The sequence below is a fragment of the Triturus cristatus genome, chromosome 3_2 (assembly GCF_964204655.1).
Source record: "Triturus cristatus chromosome 3_2, aTriCri1.1, whole genome shotgun sequence".
Lineage (NCBI taxonomy): Eukaryota > Metazoa > Chordata > Amphibia > Caudata > Salamandridae > Triturus > Triturus cristatus.
In genome coordinates this window covers 107,191,064-107,211,124 of record NC_140584.1, presented here as the reverse complement: position 1 = coordinate 107,211,124, position 20,061 = coordinate 107,191,064, and positions in this window count along the sequence as shown.

Sequence of the window (20,061 nt, the reverse complement as noted above, 5' to 3'; positions counted from 1 at the left end):
AGGGAATTGCAAAAAGAATGAATTTAGTGGTATGTTCAAGGTGCTATTGACATGATTAATTGATTGAGAAATGCTGGATGGTAGAAATACAAAAATAATCAGGTGATACACAATAGCATTTTTTGTATAAGTAAATCAACAAACAAAGGAAATCATTGTATGGATTTTAACAACACAACATTAATTGGCAGGATTTATTAAAAATGTCAAATGGAAACTGTTTGGATTTTAGGAGTGGCACTCCATTGAAAAAATCTAAAGTGAAATAACATCCTGGGTGCAAGATTGTATATAGGCAGGCTTGAAGGATATCGTTTGAATGTATAACAGAAGGGAGAGAGATAACAGGGGACACGCTGTTTGTACTATATAATATCATTTTGTAATATGGTGAGATGTCATTATTGACATGTGTATTTTTCCTTTTTTCCAGCCCTGATGACGTCCAAGCGTGGACGAAACGAGTAGGATGATGATTCTATGTTATATGTTTTGTTTTTGATCTATTGTTTCTGAAAACAATTGATTGTGAAATAAAAAACTGAACATTTGTAAAAAACAAGTTTGCCTATGGACTTGGTTCTTAGTGAATGCAATAATTGATTGATTACTACAGCATGTACAACGACGCTCCTTTCCAATAGTTGGAAATGTTTTGAGGACTGGGTCCTAGTGGCGGTGGGACCTAGGAGAGTTGAGAGTTGCAGATACAGGACTCTGGTTGTGAAAATAATCTGAACTATTCACCAGTGCGCACGGTTGTAGGGCCCTCATCGCCTTCAGTAAGGAAATATTGTGTTAAAAAGTATAGATGTAGCTATCAATGGTACAGCATGTGCAGTGGCACTGGGGCACAGTGGTGTGAGGGTCCCTCTATTGTGACTATAGTTCAATATCAAACTGGTCTATTATTCTTGCTTGCACTGGGGCTCATGACTCCCTTGCTATGTCAGTGGTGTGAAGAGCTTGGATGGGTGTAAACAAAGTTATATTTTACAACGATTATTGTAAGCTGTAATTTCAAGAAGACTCCAGAAGTCTACATTTCACAAACCATTGGCAGCGGTACTCACACCTCTTGTAACAAACGCTGGGGAAGAAGCTGCAAATTTAGGCCCAAATTTACTACGTTTTGAGTTTGGGTTATGTCACATTTTTGGTACAGCTGAGGAAAAAAGTATTTTCGTATTTACAAAGCCACACAAAACCCCACTTGCATGGCTTTGTAAAACAAAAGGAACACAACACAGTGCATAGCGCAGCTTTGTGTTACCTTGCACTAGCTAGGCATTACATGGGTGGACCATGGGCTGTCCGGTGCCTCCACCCATGTATTTTGCTGCAAGCCCATATTCACAAAGACTTGCAAACATGGGTTTGTGCTGAAATAGTGTGCCTACCCAAGGCTGGAGTAACAAGAAGAAACATCTTTGTTCTCTTCAGTTTTTTTCTCTTTTCATGTGTGCTACAGACAAAAGAACCTCAAAGGATAGTTTTTGTGAAGGAAGGTATCCCTTCCTACTCAAAAACTATCCTTACCTCAACGCAGGTACCCTTGCAGCATGACAAAAGTGTGCCTGCATTAATGGTAGGCAGCCACAAGTGTGCAAAACCTCGGAGAGGGCAGAACCGAGCTAAATATTTGTAAACATGGTGCAAAACTGCTGTCTGCCTTTCACGCAACGCAGTGCAACAACTTCCCTTGCTGCACTGCTTTGCATAAAATGTTAGCAAATCCGGGCCCTAGTAACTTGCTGCTAATTATTGCATAAGAGTCACCTTGGTTTCTAATGGGAAACAATCCATACAAAGCTGCCCTTACTCTGAGAAAATCTAAAGTCACGCCAGAGAGTGAGAAACTAGCTGCACCGCAGAGTAAACAGGCCCATAGGCTCTATTAGTTATATGTACATTTTGTAGACTTACCTTCCTTTGTGTACAGAGCACAGACCTAGTCCTTCATAGAGCTGATCCCTGCAACTCACATAGATAGCACCTAAAGTGTCATACAGCTCCCCTTTAAAACGACATATATTGGTATTGCCAGTACTTGGTAAACAAACATTGGCAAAGCTAATTGGTCTTGCTTTATATTTTTAAAGCATTGGGATCACAAGGCGGAAGGAATTAGACCAGAGCTGTTGTGGGCAGCTGCAGTGATGGGCCATCTATAATATATAATATTGAGGTACTATTTCAATTCCAACCACATTAGAAGCAAAGTGGCTGCCATTTTGGAAAGGTACAACATTGACAGACTATAGTGAATGCCATTTGAAGATGGCCAAAGACACTCCTAGATGTGACACAAGTGTACAATGTAGGTAGGTAGCTAGAAATCATAGGGTGGGTATGGTAGGTTAGGTATGGTAGGTATGAGAGGTAGATGTAATGGCTATAGCAGGTACGGTAAGGTAGTGTAGGCCTGCTAGAATAGAGTATTGTTTGATGGGTTAGGTATGGTAAGGTATGTACGGTGTGATACAGTAGGGTTAGGTATTGTAGATGTGGTATGGTCTGTAAAGTTAGATATACATGGTAAGGGATAGTAAGGTTAGGTATATTATGGAAGGATAGGTGTGGTAACGTAATGATAGTTTCGATATGGAATGTAATGTAATAGTTGGTATGCTATGTAAGTTATAATATGGAATGTAAAGTTAGGAATGATGTGGTTAGATTTGGTATAGACATGGTGTGGTAACGTATGCCATGGTATGTAAGGTGATTTATTGAGTAGTATTTAAGGTATGTATGCAGGGTGAGGAATGGTAAGGTTCAGTATGGTTTCTTATGTAAGGTTTGGCATAATATAACAGGTATGATATGGTAGTGTTTTTTAAGGTATGGTATATACATCACTTTTGACATAGTAGGTAAGGCTAATAATGGTATGTAAAAAAGGTTAAAATTTGGAATTGTATGGTAAGGTTTAAGGATGGCATGGAATCTAAGGTGTGTTACTGTATGGTATGGATATGTGTGGTATGGTTAGTTATGGTAAAGTTAGGTATTGGCTGGCATGATACGTTATGTTCGATATAGTATGTTATGGTAAGAATTTTTAGACATGGTATGGCAAATGAGATTAGGTATGGTGTGTATAGTTTGGCATTGTTTGGTAGGTATGGTGCTGTAAGGTTAGGTGTTGTATGGCATGATATGTATGGATAACAGCTGGGTCTGGTCACTTAGTGAACTAATGCTTTCACTCATGGTCACAGGTTAAAATCCCGTTGGGTTCGCTCAGCGTCTCATCCTCCTGTGGCCGATAATATGAGTGCCATTGTGTTGGGTAACAATAAACATCTGTTATTCAGCGCCAAGATGCCTATGGGTGAACGTGCGCTTTACAAATACACTTTATATATGGCATTATAGGTAAGGTTAGCTATAGTGTGGTATGATATGTGTGGTCTGGTATGTAAAAGTAAGCATAGTATGTTATTTGAGCTTTGTTATGGCGATTTTTTAAGTATGGTATGGTATCTAAGGTTAGATTATGGTATGTTAGGTAAAGCTATTTATGTAAAGTTAGGCATGGTGCAGCATGTAAGGTTAGTAAGGTATGAAACATTCAGAATGAAATGATACAATATGTATGGTATGGCACGTATGTCTGGTCAGGTATAGTAGGTAGGGTTAAATACAGTGCCGTATGGTATGTTATGGTAGGGTCAAATGGGAGCAAAAGTCAGTTAAGTGTGTGTAAGGTTAAGTATGGCATGGTTAAGTATTGTAAGGTTAAGTATCAAAAAGCTAGGTATGTTATGTAGGGTTAGGCATGGTAGCATAACGTTCGGCATATGTAAGGTTAGGTATGACATGTAAGTATGGGTATAGTATGGTTTGTAAGGCTAATTATGGTATGGGTTATAAGGTATGGTGAGCAAGCTTAGGTTTGGAATGCAATATTAGGTATGGCATGTAAGTTTAGTTAGAGTATGGCATGGAGATGATGGTAAATTTAGGTATGGTATGATATGTAGGATTAGTTAAGGTTAGATACAATGTGGTATTGAATGGTATGTAAACATATGCATGGTATGTTATATGAGGTCATGTATGGTATAGTAAGATTATATATGGTATTTAACATTTGGTGTGGTATGGTAAGTAATGTTACGTATGATATGTAAAGTTATGTATGGTGCGTTAAGATTATATAGGGCTTGGTTTCTAATATTAGGTTTGGCACGGTAGGTGAGGTTAGATATAATATGGTATTGTAAGGTATGGTATGGTATGTAAGGTGGGGGATGGCACGGTATGTAAGGTATGGTTTCCAAGCTTAGGTTAGGTAAGGTAGGTATGTTAATGACATGGTGTGTCAAGTTAGATATGGTAAGGGATAGTAAAAAGGTTAGTAGGCTGTGGTAAGTAAGGTGAGACATGGCATGGCATGCTATGGGGGTTTAAGTAAGGTATGTAAAGTTAGGTATGTTATGGCATGTATTTTAGGTTTGGAAGATTATTTATAGTTTAGCATTATTAGGTTAGGTATGGGGTGTAAGGCTAAATAATGGATAGCGTGGATGGTAAGGTATGGTAGATCAGGGTTATGTACGGTATGGGTTGACATATTATTTAAGGGTAGGTATGGCTTGGTATGGAAGGTGATGTATGGTATGGTCTTGTATGGTAAGGATTGGTATGGTAAAGTATGCTAAGGTTAAGTATGGTATGACAGCTAAGGTAAGCTGTGTAAGGTTAGTTATGGTATAGTATATAAGGTACAGTAAAGTATAGTAAGCAAACTTAGCCATTTTATGTAATGTTAGGCATAGTATGTAAGTTTAGGTATAGTATGGTATGTAAGGTATGGTAAGTGTAATAGGGAGTAGCGCTTGACACCAGAAACTATGCTTTTCAAATAAAAATAAAAATATGACAAACTGGCCATCTCAGGGTTAGGCACACACCGACAGAGCTTCTCAGCAGGGGCCTGAGGTATAGGACACAGCTGTAGGGACTATGAAGCTGCCAGAGGAGTAGTGGAGGACAGCATGGGCTGGGGCTAGTAACAGGCTGCTGATTATGGACTGCAAGAGTGAGGCGTGGGCCCCAGTAGTAGAGACAGCAGAACTACTGTCATTATGTAGCCATCAGTCAGATGCTGTGGGCTGATCCAGCACCTGATGGACAGCACATCCATACAATGACAAACAGTTTCTAACATGAGCAAGCCAGTGGTTGAAGAGGACTGATCCAAAGCCATTTTCTCAATGTTGTATGTTATTTGGTATGTTGCATGGTTTCTGTTTTTGTGAGGTCTGTGTGTAATGCTGACATTTTGCAAACAGCAAACCAGCCTGTAGCGAGATCTAACAATGGCACAGTAGAAAATGCTAATCTCTTCAGAGTGGTACAAACCATAATAGAGGATGTGGCCTAAAGGCTAAAGTGGTCGACCTCCGAACTGGGGAACCAGGTTCCAGTCTCGGCAGGAAGGCTCAACTGCCTGTGATTCTGGGCAAATCACTTAATCTCCCCGTGCCTAACAAAAATGAATCTGTAACGCAACTGGTCCTCATGTAAAGCGCTCTGATACCTTTGGGCCTAGTTTGCGCTATATAAAACTCACCCCAAAATTAAAATGAAATAAAATAAGGGCAGACACAAAAAAATAGCACATGCCACAAATATCTTCCCTTGGATTGCAATGCACCACTCCTCCAAGTTCCGGAAGGCCTGCAGGACGAAAGTAAAAAGCACATTATAAAATGTATTCGTAGCTAAGGGATCGATTAGGATGTCAGGTGGATCACCACCGCCAGGTGGCCATCCTCCCAACATCTATCCCCACACGCCCTCCTATTACCCCTGCCATATTATAATAGCGGGGGTCGCCGCGGCGGACGGAAAGACCGTCCGCCTCACCTCTGCCGGCAGGCAATCCCTCTGATTGCATGCCGGGCGGATCTCGGGCCTAATATGGTGGCGGTGTCTGGAAGACACCGCCATCCATATCAGGATGCCTGGCAGAGAGGGCCTTTCCATGGCGGCGATGCGGTCTTTTGTATTGGGGGCCCGTTGCGGGCCCCCAGGGTGTTGGGGGGTGTGGGGTGCACTTGTGGGGTACCCATGGTACCCCCCTACTTTTGCATGCACAAGGTGGCAGGCACCGCACAGTGCGTGTCACGTTGTGCATGCAAAAACACAACATGCATTTTTTACATTTCGACGGGTGCTGCTTACAGCACCGCCCGCTGCAATGTAAAAAATGCAGGATGCGACCGCCATGGTGGCGGTTGCATCCTGATTGGCATGGCGAGACCGCCGCACCTATGGCGAGTGGTCCCTTTTGCCGTTGCGGTGGCGGGCGGACTTTCCGCCCGCCATCGTAATAATGCCCCATGTATTTAAAACTGAGAATTCACACCTTCCAAAAGTTTCTTAAACACGCAGCTGATCCCGTCGACGTTCTCTAGATGTTTTGCGGGAACATGCCAATAATACAATTCAGGCCACCACGCCTAAAATATTCATCAAATATGAGATCGTGTAGACGAGATTCTGTCTCTTCACACTTGTAGAAATGCCGATTTTGGATGGTTCACTCTCATCCCTAAATACTAAATTATCTTTCAGTAAACAATCACAAAAAACAAATCTACACTCAACGTCTTAGAATGTACAGAGCAAACTACCATTTTTTTTTCTTTAAAAAAACTAAAATTCAAAGTATGCAGTAAGGTCACTGCAGAAAGCCTAACCCATCAGAAAAAAAAACACATTTTGAATTGCTTCGTAGTCACGAGTCTAGGCTCCTGCAGGGAGTAGCTTCAGGGCCTAGACTGGCCATAATTCTTTCTCTGTTGATACTGTACATTACATTCAGTAGCACACTAGGTATAGAGAAAAATGTTCCATCTAAGATGAATAGGATTCAGATCTGACCTTTGCTTTCAAAAACCTTGACAGATTAATGAGTTAAAGCCGCAGGAGCACGAACATATTTTCATAGCTGCTAAGGTAAACATTGCACCTGCCTCTTTTTCCTATAATCGTTCTTCATGAAGGCAGTCTTTTAAAAAAAATACAATCCTCTGTCCTATTTCTCTGTAACGTCTCTCATTACAGCAGGGCTAAGTTCTGTAAAGGGGATTTGAATCCTTTTTTATTGGAAAACTTAATTTAAGCATTTATTTAAGTAGCACTCTGACAGCATGAGGTATTAGTGGGTTTTACAATAAAAGACAAAATTCAGAGATAATATATTTACGGTCGAAAATGCATTAGGATAGTGTCAGAACTGTATCTGGGGCCAGAGGGAGGTATGGGCAGCTGGGCTCCAAATGTGACAACTGAAGTCCTTTCCCTCTGCTGTCCTGTGGGCTGAACTACGTTTGAACCAGTGACTTATCACCCAAGTGCACCCGTTTAGCACTTGCCTCTTGTGGCAGATAAGCAGAGCGGCCCAGGGCATATTCAGGGAGGATATGTGGAGTTAGAGACTTTGAACTCAGCAGAACATATATACCACTTAATAGCTATTGTCTACCCAAAACGTTGTCTTATAGACAGCAAAGTTCTTTGGGTTTGATGCCATCCTCTCGGGAACAGGAACGGCCGACAGGGAGTCGGCAGTCCTGCCAGGGAAATAACGTTCCGACCACTGTCGAGGCGGTCGGAAACATGCATCTCAACATTGAGGCTTGTGCTGCGGTTTGAAATAGGGCTGTAGCACAAGCCTCACTGCTAAGAGGCATGTTTGTGAACATCCCTGCACCGTGTGTCAGGCACCATGCGGTGCCTGCCACACGGTGCAGGGATGTTAATGGGGGCACCATAGGTACACCCCCAGTGCCCATACCGGAGGTCCAGGTAGGAAAGGGGGGCCCTTTAGGGGTTCCTAAAGTCACTTTCCGCCTGCCTTTTCATGGCAGGTTAACCGCCATGAAACGGTCGGCAGAAAGGGACATTGTATATCCCTACAGCTGTGCCTGAGAAGGCACTGCCACTATTGTAGGGATTGCAGTCCCTCCAACTGTTTGACGGGTTCCTTGAGCCTGTCGTATGCACGCCGGTCGGTCTCGCCACCATCCCTCCATCCACCTATCATCGTAATATGGCGGGCGGCCCTACAGTGTCTGCTGGCGGTGGGGCCGCCACCGACAGCCTGGCGGTGGCGGTCCCGCTGCCATCATAATCAGACCTAGTATTCTGTCTCGTAACAATAAAGTGCACACTAAATCAGGCAAAATGAGGCGTCCACACAGTTCACAGGACCAGTGCTTAATTTGAGCTGGTGGTTTCCGGTGCTCAGCACTACCACTTTATTTTCAACACCAGCCCTTATGATAACGTGCCACATAGTGGTTTTATTTTTTTTTAATTTAGAGGTGAGACAACAGATGTTTTTCAATTCAATATACCTTAGAAATTGCTAATACCTGTCCTCAAGCCATTCTTATAACTTTGGGGGACTGGAATAGTCTGAATTGTCACACTTGTGGGAGTGTAATGATTAGTAGCTGTGTTGGTACTGTGGGTGGCACTTGTTTTTTCACAAATTAAGCACTGCACAGGACAATAAGAAGCCCGTGGCTAACAGCACTGGAATAGTCGTAATAGTATAAGTGATCCCCTGGCTGGGTGTATATAGGCACCACGTAGTACTTTCTGCTCAGTGTTAAGGAGAAACAGCCTTTACAATGAGGTTTTTACCACGTTTTAACTTTAAAACGCATTTTTTAACACACATATTTTTACTACATGTAGGTTTTTACAGCGCATGCCTTTACCACGCATTTAAAGTAAGTTGGGAGGTGTGGGGGGTCTCCCCCCTATACATTGTATTTTCCTGGGTTGTTCAGTTGTACAACCAGTATTAAGAAGCCCCATTGCACCCTGGGAACTGCTGACAATTAACTATACTCTGAGTCAGATTGGACCCTCCAGTGTGTTAATCCACTTCACAGAATAGACAGCCCAGATGCCTTCCCTCATAGGGAGCTCAGTCATCTTTAGCATTTATGCAGTTTGTCTAAGATCTGACCCTTCTATGACAGATTAACGATATTGGCTGGGGAAACACTGGGCATTCAGCTGACTTCACCAATCAGATGCACACTCTAGCTGAGGTATTGTGCAGGTGTTTGCGCCATGAGTGTGAGACATGTATGGGTGTGGCATTGCTGGTGGTATGGTGGTCATCAAGCTCATAGCTAAGGATGAGAAAACCTGTGTGGCTGCAGGGAGGTCCTACAGGCCCAACAATAGCAGCACCCCTTCCCCAAAATGGACTGAGCAGCTATCCCCAAAATCAGATATTAAATTTCAGGGTGAGGTGGGGATTCATTGGGAGTGTGAATGAGAAATCTGTTGCCCAGGTACAAAGATCCTCCAGAGTCAGTGGTGCTCACATTCAGTTATGATGGTGATTGATCAGACCATCCTTATAGTCACTTCATCGACTCTGTTGTAGTCACTTAGTGTTTTTTCAGTGCCATTGATATTTATGGTAATATGGTCAATGGGATGAAAACTCATTTTCACTGGGTCTCTCACAGCAAGCACAGCAACATACCCCAACCAGGCCACAAGTCTACTGAGGAATCAGCTTTAGAGTGCAGTAGAAGTCAGGACAGCAGTCAGATCACCTCACCTTTGGGCAGTCTGCTCTACCTTCTCTCTCAGTGCTTCACATGTCTCATTAGACCTTTTCTGCACAGATCCTTATTGCTTTAGGCTGCATAACTGTGGGTCTTTCTACTAGCTCCTCACTGTTGGGTTAATTCCAGTACCCCTTTCTCCATCCTTCAAGCTTATTTCCTGGCAGCACTTCTAGGGGGATTAATGCACAAGTTTAAGTTTGCTCTTGACCCGCAAAGAAGACTATGGAGACTGGCTGTCAAAGACATACAATCTTGCAACTCAAAAATTCTCTTCAGCCCATGCTGTATGCTTTCTGGACACCGGTTGATGCAAAATCTCTGGAACACTCATCTAAGCAATCTCCCTAATTTGTATTGCTGGTTTCAGACTACAATGTGGATTGCAGAGTTCTGCTGTGCTCTGGGGTCTCTCTGGCATCAATGGGCCTTCTTTATGTGTTTAGCTAGCATCTTAATTCCTAAGGAAGAGTCTTGTACAAGATTATGCTTTACCTTTCCCAAAAAGGTGGATTGTCCAGAGAACTATGTTGGACAATCTTGATCTGTAACTGAATTGGGCCACATTGGTTTCCCAGTTTCTACACCTACTAAGAGCTAGGAAAATTGTGCATTGGTATTTTTACTTCTTTTTTACTTTATTTACATTATTATTCATATAAACAACTACCTTCCTACATCTTTACCTTTTAAAGCTGGATATATTAGTGCACTTTCCCACCATTCACCACGACTAACATCTGATCCGTATCTGTGCGAGTTAGACCACAAGAAAAGCGTGAAACATGAATTCCTATACGTGTGTAAATACCCTAAAACAACACCTTCGTGGGTGTTTTATTTGTATCCTATTAGCCTAGCCACCATTTTGGATGAGCTCACTCTTCTAATCTAAATCCAAAATGGACGCTAGCAAGATGCATTAATGAGCTGCTTACTTTTGATGTATACGTACTCAGTAGACGCCTATTCATCTTCGTACATCTAGAAAGCATGAATACCGTACACATTTTTGAAGGTGTGAGTCTACTTTTCACCTTTTACAATCCTTGTGAATCGGCTCTATAATGTACTTGACAACATCACAATCGTTTTGCTTATGAGCAGCAGAATTTCATAACGTGGCCATGAAGAGAAAAAAAGCCTCAAGTCTGAAATTCACCATAAATGCCACATTAAAGCGATGAGTCAGACCAGTTTCAAAAGATGGACAACCCAGCTAAGGAATATGCAATTTAATATCTTTACCATTATTGGCAGCACAGTTTGCTGAATGTGCAGCTGGCACACTCACCTGGTTTGTTAATGAATCACTTATTTCCTGTTCACAACAGAGGAACTAAAAAACACAACCCTGTGGATGTTTGGACTTTATTTGATAGGTGTGCTCATTTTTTTCAACGTTTATGCTTTTGTGTATTTTGACAGTCTTTTCTTTTCTGTTGTACATTTTGCTGGAAGGACCCAAGTGATGAGTTTTGGTTCTTCATGTTTTTGGAGGGGTGACAGGCTAGGCAGCGGGTAGTTCACTTGGCATATTCTTTATAACAAACCAGACGATTACCCTAATGCATAATATACCTCTGGAGAATTTCCTGTCATCAAATGTAAAGCTTAGCTGGTAATACCTCAAACAGTTATGTATTTGCACATGGACTGCCAACTTTACACTAATAGTTAGCCAACTATAAGCTGAAACAGCCTGATGTTGTTGGAATTTTCAAAATATTAACCATATACTGCATATTCATAGGATACTTATAGTCAGAAAACTCAGTTGGGACTCACAAAGAATATATTGTCAAGCACTATCGCACGGGCCTGGAAAGGATTAAAAAAAAATATATATTTTTTGCTCTGAGTAGTACATGGTGAATATTTTGTCCTAAAATATTCCTAACAAATTTATTTCCAGTATGTGCAGAGATAGCTGTATGAAACATTGTCTGGATAACTTTATGTATTTACTTCTTCAGATATTGACCATTCAAGTAGATCCATTCACATGAGTGCAAGATTCATGGCCAAACGGCAACCAGAGACTACAGTACAAGCCTGTAGAAACGTCGAACCTGTCTTTTATTTAAATTGTATTGGCAGATCTCTTCCTTCTATCTTGGGCACAGTGCAGCTTTTTCAATGTCTGAGGCAGTAACAAAATGCAAGGAATGGTTATGAAGGTTTTTTCTCAATCATATACCAATCTATGCACCTTGTGTCTACACTCGTAACTAAGTGCAATAGTAAGCCAGTAAGCCAATCAGCACACGACAAGGCCAATATTTGTGTTCAAGAAATTCTATTATTTTAACATCATAATACTGTAATTGATATAATCTAGAGCTGATGGCGCAGTGTGATACAAGTACTCCTAGTGTTTGCTTTGTTTGCCCTAAGTTGGCAGGGTCTGCCCAGACGTGGGTCCCTTGCTTACTCTGCCACGGGATTCAAGCTAGTCTTGCTGATGAGGGGTGTTACCCCGAAACCGGTCCAAGGATGCTTGTTTCCGGTCCAGGGAAGACCAGGCTTGGCAGTTCGGGCTGGACTGTTTCCATGAGGCACAGGGTCAAGACTGATTTGCAAATGGCTAGGTCTGAACTGGGGTGGCAAAGTGAGCTAAAGAACGGTGATGGATTCAACCCAAATCTGTCACTGGGAGTGAGTGTTTGAATAGTTTCAGCGCTCCGTCCATCATCTCCTTGTATTTGCTATACAAGCACTCAGGTTATACAATTTATACACATATATACACAAACATATTCTCGGGGTGTCAGTGTCCAGGTCAATATAAAGTATTTGAATCCAAGTTATGTCATAGGTTCATGAGAGACAACTTCAAGACTGTGTCAGCTTTTCAATCCTATGGAGTAATGCCGTGGGACTCTTTGGGACAGCGTCATATGTCTAGATATCTTAAGCAGAGGGCATCGCCCAGCACCTGAAAGACCTCCACTGGCTCACGGTCCAGAAAGGGATACCATTTCAAACTCCTGACCCATACCTACAAAGCCCTCCATGACCAAGGACCCGCCTACTTGAACCTCCGCTCCGCACACCTTGTGCAGATCCCTCGCATACACTGCTGCTGTGCCAGAGGATACACACTTGCTCAAGGATATTGCATGTGCAGAAGGAAGCAAGGTTTGGAATTCGGCTCCTTACTGTCCGGATTTATAAATAAAATCAGACAGTTACATAAAGTAAACAACACGAGGTGGTTAATACATTTTTCAAAACATCTCTTCAGTCTATTTAAAACAAACCTATGTATTCATCTGTACTACAAACTACTCCGCTTCACGTAAATGCAGTGCACATTTTGTGAACCATTCCTGTTGAGAGGGAATGGCGGATAAGTAATTCTTTCCTCTCAGAACCCAAATGAACTCATGAAAAATACAAGTGGGTTAAAACAATGAGCCCAGCATTGCTGGCTGATAACAATGACTGACATTGTCTTTTACATCCGCATCTCTAAAATGAGCAGCATTCCAAATCAGTCTTTCAACCCTTGAAAAGAGAAAGCACTTAACAAGGGGTACAATTAGCATTCTAACATGTCATAAATGTAACAAAGATCAAGATTCCTTCTGCAACGACTGTCATTGAAAACCTTCTTTTGGAGACTGACAGGTGTTTTATAAATGCTCATTTCCCATGAATACATTATCTAACACACCTTTGTAGGTAGAACTTTGTACCAGAGCTATAAGACGTGAAATGCATGATTATTACACTGTTCCTCCAACAATATGCTTTGCTGATCTTCACTGGGCCAACATACATGTTAACATACTTGCACAATCTTGGGAAAATTCCAGGCTGGAATGATCATAAATTGACTGGCCATTCCAGGGTGCAAAAATGACCTAAGCCATATAGCAGTAACCTTGTATGAATATTACTAATGCTTCTGCATAGCACTGAATTATATTCAATGTGCATCACGCTAACTTAACCAGATGAAGTGCTACAACACTTTGGTAATTTTAATAGTAATACAAGTTAAGCATACCACACCTGGAGAGCTGCACCAGTCAAAGCTTCCCAACTAGTAACTATGTTGTGATATTTTTACACTTTGTTATTTCCCTATGCATCAATTGTGAAGATGTGACAAACTGAGTTGGGAAAATCGGACTCATTGTGCATTTTCACTCTATTTCTTTTTCGTTTCTCCACATAGAAAATATTTTCTCTATGTTTGAAATCCCATTTCATCACACCTGGGGTGACCACCACACCAAAGGTCATAATGGACACTGTGGGCCATATTCGCGGCTTTAGTGGCGCAGGGCAGCAAGTAACCTTGCTGCACTGGCCTGCGTCACAGGGAAGGGGCAGAAATGCACACATTTATCCTATAATGCGCATTCCTGTCCTTTTCCCTTGCAGCATTTTGGCAGCCTAGTGCAAACGCAGACACCTTGCACCATGGTTATAGCAAGATTGTTTTTGTGCAGGAAGGGGCTGTTTCAGGCACAAAAGCAATCCTGAGAGGCTTTTTCCTCTTTCCAAGTGTGCTGCAGAATGCAGCACAAATAGAAAGAGGGGAAAGAAACATACTTCTCGTTACGCCTCTCCTGAGAGATGTATCTTTTTGGTGCATTCCCAGGTTTACATGGTCTTGTAAAATCTGTGAATGCATAAAAAACCATGGTAGTTGTGTGGGAACACCCATGCAACGCCCATGGAATGCCTACCCATGGAAGAGTAACGCAATACAGCGATTTGCGCTGCATTGCGTTATTCCATATTTTTGGAGCCACTCAAAGCCACGCAAAGTGGCTTTGCATGGCTTCAAAAATATGACTGAAGGTTTGGGTCACTCTTACACCATGTTTCAAACAGGGTCATAAATATGGTCCTGCGTTAATAATAAATAATAATAAGTCATTTATAAAGCACCTGGCTACACCCACTGGTGTGTCCCCACGCTAAGAAGCAGTTTCAGCGAGAGTCAGATGGTGGACAGGATGGTAAGGCCAGGTTTTCAGGCCTCTACGAAAGATGGACTCAGATTTCTCTGTGCACAGTAGCGGTGGCAATGTGTTCCAATTTTTGGCTGCCAGATAGCCAAATGAGCGTGCTCCCATCCTTGCCCTTTTGATCTTCGGTATTTTGAGCAGGTGAGCTCCTGTCGATCATAGCTGCCGAATGGGGTTATAAGGGGTCAAGAGATCATGCAGGTAGCTGGGACCTTTCCCCTGCATGCTCAGGTGACAGAAACACAAGGCTTTGAAGAGAATTATTTTTCCAACTGGCAGCCAGTGGAGGGAGTCAGGGCTTTCGTCGCTAAGTAGATTGAGGGCTAGGCGTGCCGCCGCATTCTGAATGCATTGAAGGCGTTGCAGGCTACATTTTGACGCTCCCAAGTATAGGACATTCCCATAGTCCAGTCTCAAATATTTCAGGAGTGAGTCCAATTAGTTTAATGTATGCGAAAAAAAGACTACAGCACCCAGAATGCATTAAGCTATCATACAAAGCCCAGGACAGAAACAGTATCCATAATGACCGGAAGGGAGGTTGGCACCATAGTCAAGAGGAAGTTCCTTCTCCTTCACATCTTGAAAGGGGAACTGCTCCAGGCCTTTGCAGGAGGAAACAGCTGACCATATCCAAGGTGAAGGGATTTTAGAGGAGTTTGGGAATGTCTCCACACTCACAGGTGAGTGGCCGTTCACTTACACGTAAGGTAAAGCACACCTTAATCAGTTCGCTATGCACATTGCAGTAGCTTTATCCTGTGTAATTTTATACATCATTGGCATACAATTAAGCAATAGGATATGCTTTGACATCTTTTAGGTATGATTTATATGTAAAAAGTATCTAAGAGATGAAAAGTCGGACAATTTAGGCCATTCATTTGCATTTAGTGCCCGAAATGGATTTATGAACCTGATCTAATGAGACCAACGCACCAGGCAATTACAATCATTGAATTAAATCACAGATTCATTAAATCACAGATTCATTGTGATTAAAAATGAATAGAAATATTTCTGCCTCCTTGTTTTGGAACCTTTTTTAGAGTTTGATATATTTTGTTGTCTACTTTTTGAAATGTTGGTGTTTAATGCCCTGCACAGGTATTTCTACTTGTGATTTTGTTTGTGCCGTAGGTTGACATGGGATGGCTTTTGCACTTTCATAAGTAAAATTACGATTACAACCGTCTATGTAATAACATCGGTGAAAGAACGATGCCAAGTTGGAAACCGATCCTGTGACTCAGGCCCTGTTTTTTTAAATACCCATTTTACAAACTGAATTAATCATAGCACGAGTAAATCCATTAAAACATCGAAAATGCTAAGAAAACTCACAGGAAAGGACAGAATTTATGTGTGGGTTTGGGACATTCAAAGCAATCCTGGATCCTGCTGTTGGTAGTATTGGAAAGGAAATTACCCACTGTATGCAAGTCTCAGAAGATTGTCAATTTCCACATTGCCACAGGCAGCTATATGTCACCGTCAGGCTGAACTGCTAAGCAAACATATAGCTTATAAACCTGCCCATGGGAGAATATATATTACTCCATTTACCTGCATGGGATCTGGGTCTCAGTTTCGCTCTCATCGCTTACCTCCCACCACTCCTCAATCTTCCCCTATTTGGATTTGAAAAATTGGGTCTCAGACACCTTTTCCAGGCATTCATTTGTACAAAATGACAGGCGCACAGCTGGACAGTCTCTTTTCTGAGCCACTGTTTCAATGCAACAGTACAATTTGGGACTTTGATTTGTACTGGCTTGTGGCAAAAATGAAACCATAGCTAGATGTTATGGTGTTCAGTGTGTATCAAGCTAAAGAGTCGTGTATTTTGATTGATGGAATGTGGGGAACGTTTTGGTGCTGCTCGCCCTGGTTTTTCTTTTGTGATTGGTCTCAGTGGCGGCACAGCACCTTCACAAAGTTCAGAATGGGCGTAGATGGAGTTTCCAGTTTTACGAATGGACCGCATTTGACCCTATAACAGAATCCCCTAATGTGTTTATAAAAACAATTACTACTAGAGACAGGTGAGCAGTTACAACTGTGTCCTAGTAAAAATCCTGGCACTTGGTACACAGTCTGCTACTAGATCCCAGCACTATGTACTCCAGAATACTCAAAAGAACAGCTCCCCCTGCACACCACCAGATGCAGTCTGAGGTCGAGCTCAATCACGCAAACCAAGCCCACCCCTACAAAACGTCACATCGGACCACCAGCATTGAAGGAAGTCAGTCTCCAGTCTATTAAACGAGCTTTGATGACTATTGCCTCTCAATCAGTATGCAGTGTTACCACTTTTAGAAGGAACTACAGGCTCCCACAACCCCATCATGAGAAGGCCCTCATAGACTCCTCATTGTCATTAATCTGTGGGCTTTATAACAAGTCCTAAATGATAGGACTTCTGATGGTTCTGCACGGCTACTGGTGGGATGCCGGCTATGTGAAAACCATTAACCCCTTGCGTGCTCATGACGGAACCACTCCGTCATGAGCCACGGGCGGCGTGTGCTCATGACGGAGTGGTTCCGTCATGCTGCGGCCGCACCGCCCACCCGTCGCTGATTCCTCGCCTGTGCGGGCTAATTAACGTGTGGGCGGAGTCGTGACGGAACCACTCCGTCATGAGCACAGCTCGCCCGTGACTCATGACGGAGTGGTTCCGTCACGAGCATGGCGGCGCCGCGCTCACCCCGCACCCCCCCAGCGCCGCGGCAGAATTCACGCCGCGGCGAAGGGGTTAAAGAACAACTAAATACATGCTATGTACACTTCTTCATGGTGAAACTGAATTGCAATATTGAGAAACGTGGTCTGAAGTTTTTCATACTAATCATTAAGTCAAATAATATCTATTTTAAGATAAAGTGAGGGTGCTCAACATTTAATTTGGAATTCTAAACAGAACACACATGTACACAAACACATTCACTACAAACCTGTTTTTCTCGGTTTTGAAAAGCCACTCTGAGGCAGTTGTTTTGCAGTTATGTAGCTACTATTCATGGTACAACATTTTCATTACCATTATCTTGATTATTTCATACTCTTGTGTGGTAGGTGTTCCTTATTATTTAAAAGGGCGTCCAATGGCAGTAGCAAGTTTAAGAAGAAATGATTAGCCTTTTTCATTCAGTTAAACAATTGATTAGTTATTACTCTTTGCATATTTGTTTCTGTATTTGTATTTTATTGAATAGCAGTGCAATTGCTGCTCACAGCAGCAAGCTAAATCTGCAAAGTCCAAGTCAACTTGAGAATGTATTTATTTATGTTTTTACTTGTCCATTTATTTTAGTAGTTTATACACATGTGGAGAAGATGGCAGGTATGGTGGTTGTTAAGCGCTGACCCTAACAATTTAATACATACATTTTATATATTAGCATTTTCACGTAATTTACGGCAGTAGATTTACTCGTGAGAAAGGAAGAAATGTAATGAGAAATGTTGTCAGAATATTGTTAGCCATGATTGTGTTTTTGTGGGAGAGCATGAGCTTCAAAAGTAGTGTTGAACATGAGATACAATGAGGCTCCACATCAGATGGATGCAGGCTGCAGTGGAAGCGCCATTTTGGAATGAGGGTGCAGCGCCACAGTGCTGCGTGGGGAGGTTTGAGTAGCACAAGCGACTACTTGGATGCTCAAGTAGTCGCTTGCGTTAGTCAAACCTGCAGACCTTGCAGAGATGTAGCATTTGAGCATTTTGGAGAGAGTTACAGAGTGAACCCCTAATGGTTTTAAATGCGAGGATCAACAGCTGGTATAGGGCAGTGATTTTTTCACCAAGTGACAGCTGCTCGGATGGCAGTAGTGTAAAATTAACTTTTGCCTTCTGGAGAAATAAAAGGTCTGCATGGTGGAGTTTAGATTTTCATCCAGTTTGGAAAAAGGCTGGAAGGAATGGCTTAACAGTAAGCTAATGCAGTAGTCAAATTTTCAAAGGAATAGATCTGTAAAGACTACCATACCTGCGAGGAAGGGGATGTGGTGATGGGCCCTGCATACATTGTATTCTTGATTCCTGAATCCTGCCTCTGTTGCAGCTAGAAAAGTTTCTTTTCTCATCGCGGGTTAGAATAACATGTCTAAGTTTCAGGCAGATGGTGGTAGGGTTAGAGAATTGGTGGAAGAGACAGGATTTGTAAGCTATGGAGGTGGCTGTAAAATAAATTACCTCATTGCATATGAGCTCAACAGGAATGAATGGTGAGAGATCCAGTGGTAGATGAACATGAGTTAGTCAGTTTATCAAGCCTGGAGGTGAAGGGTGAGAGTTGGAAACAAGGACAAGCTTTGGGTGTTGTGCTTTCGTTTTGGTATTTAGTGGTTACTGAAAGTGATACTGGGCTTTGGGCGGAAGGTGAACAGGGTGAAGGTGAGGAGAGGGTATCACTGGTCAAATGTTGCTTAATGTTATACTAGCCAAGCAATTTGGAGTTTAACAAGGGTGCAAGGCAATTATGGATTTGAGGCATGATCACGGGGAAGTATTCTGAGAGTGCCTCCATTTAGTAAATGGAGAATTTATTGGAGGAGCTATAGATGGGGGGAATCTGATTGCCCTATCAATGATAACATGATCGGTACGTGCATGTACAGACGGATTATTCAAAAGATCAAAGGTGCACTTATATTGGTCATGTACACTTTAGTGTTGGCCACTGGATAATACACTATGACTCCACAGCCTCATGAGCATCACAGATCTCATATCCCTCAAAAATGTTTCCAAGAATGCAACTTTTTTTGAAAATGCACATTTGCCACTATGCAAGCACAACAGCTGTTTCACTGTCTTGGCCTTCAAACACTTCTTGTACCAATTCAAGAATGTGTACGACAACCCCCAAGGTAGTATTTCCAGGTTCAAAGACCCATTTTGTCATTTCTGTGCATTAACAAATTTTGAACACATAACCTTGCATATTTTTTCAGGGAAAGCTAAACTGCACGTGTTCATTTGCAGGTTGTATGACTTTAGAACGCTTGACTTTACTACGTATATGTCTTTACCACGCATGCCTTCACCATGCCGTTATCACTTTTTTAGGTCTGTGGGAGAGTAAAGACAGATAAATGCCATTGAGCTATATCCAGTAGCGGCTGCTACCTGACCCGGGAGGTGGGATGGGGGCAGTGGGTAGGGGGGTCAAAAAAAGTTTTTAAAAAAACCTCTTACCTGTGGTGGCCGGCTCCCACATCTTCTCCATCCTCTTCTTCCTGACTCCGGTCCCGCAACAGGATGCAGTAAGCAGAAGGAAGCTCCCGGCTCCCAGCCTCTCGATAGCCAATCCCAATGCTGCAATGCAGCATTGTGATCGGTCTGAGCACCGTAAATCTGCACTCAGCCAGGAAACGGGGGCCTGGGCATGTTCTTAATGCAGGCTGTAATGCAGCCTGCATGGAGAAGATGTGAAGTGCCCACGAATG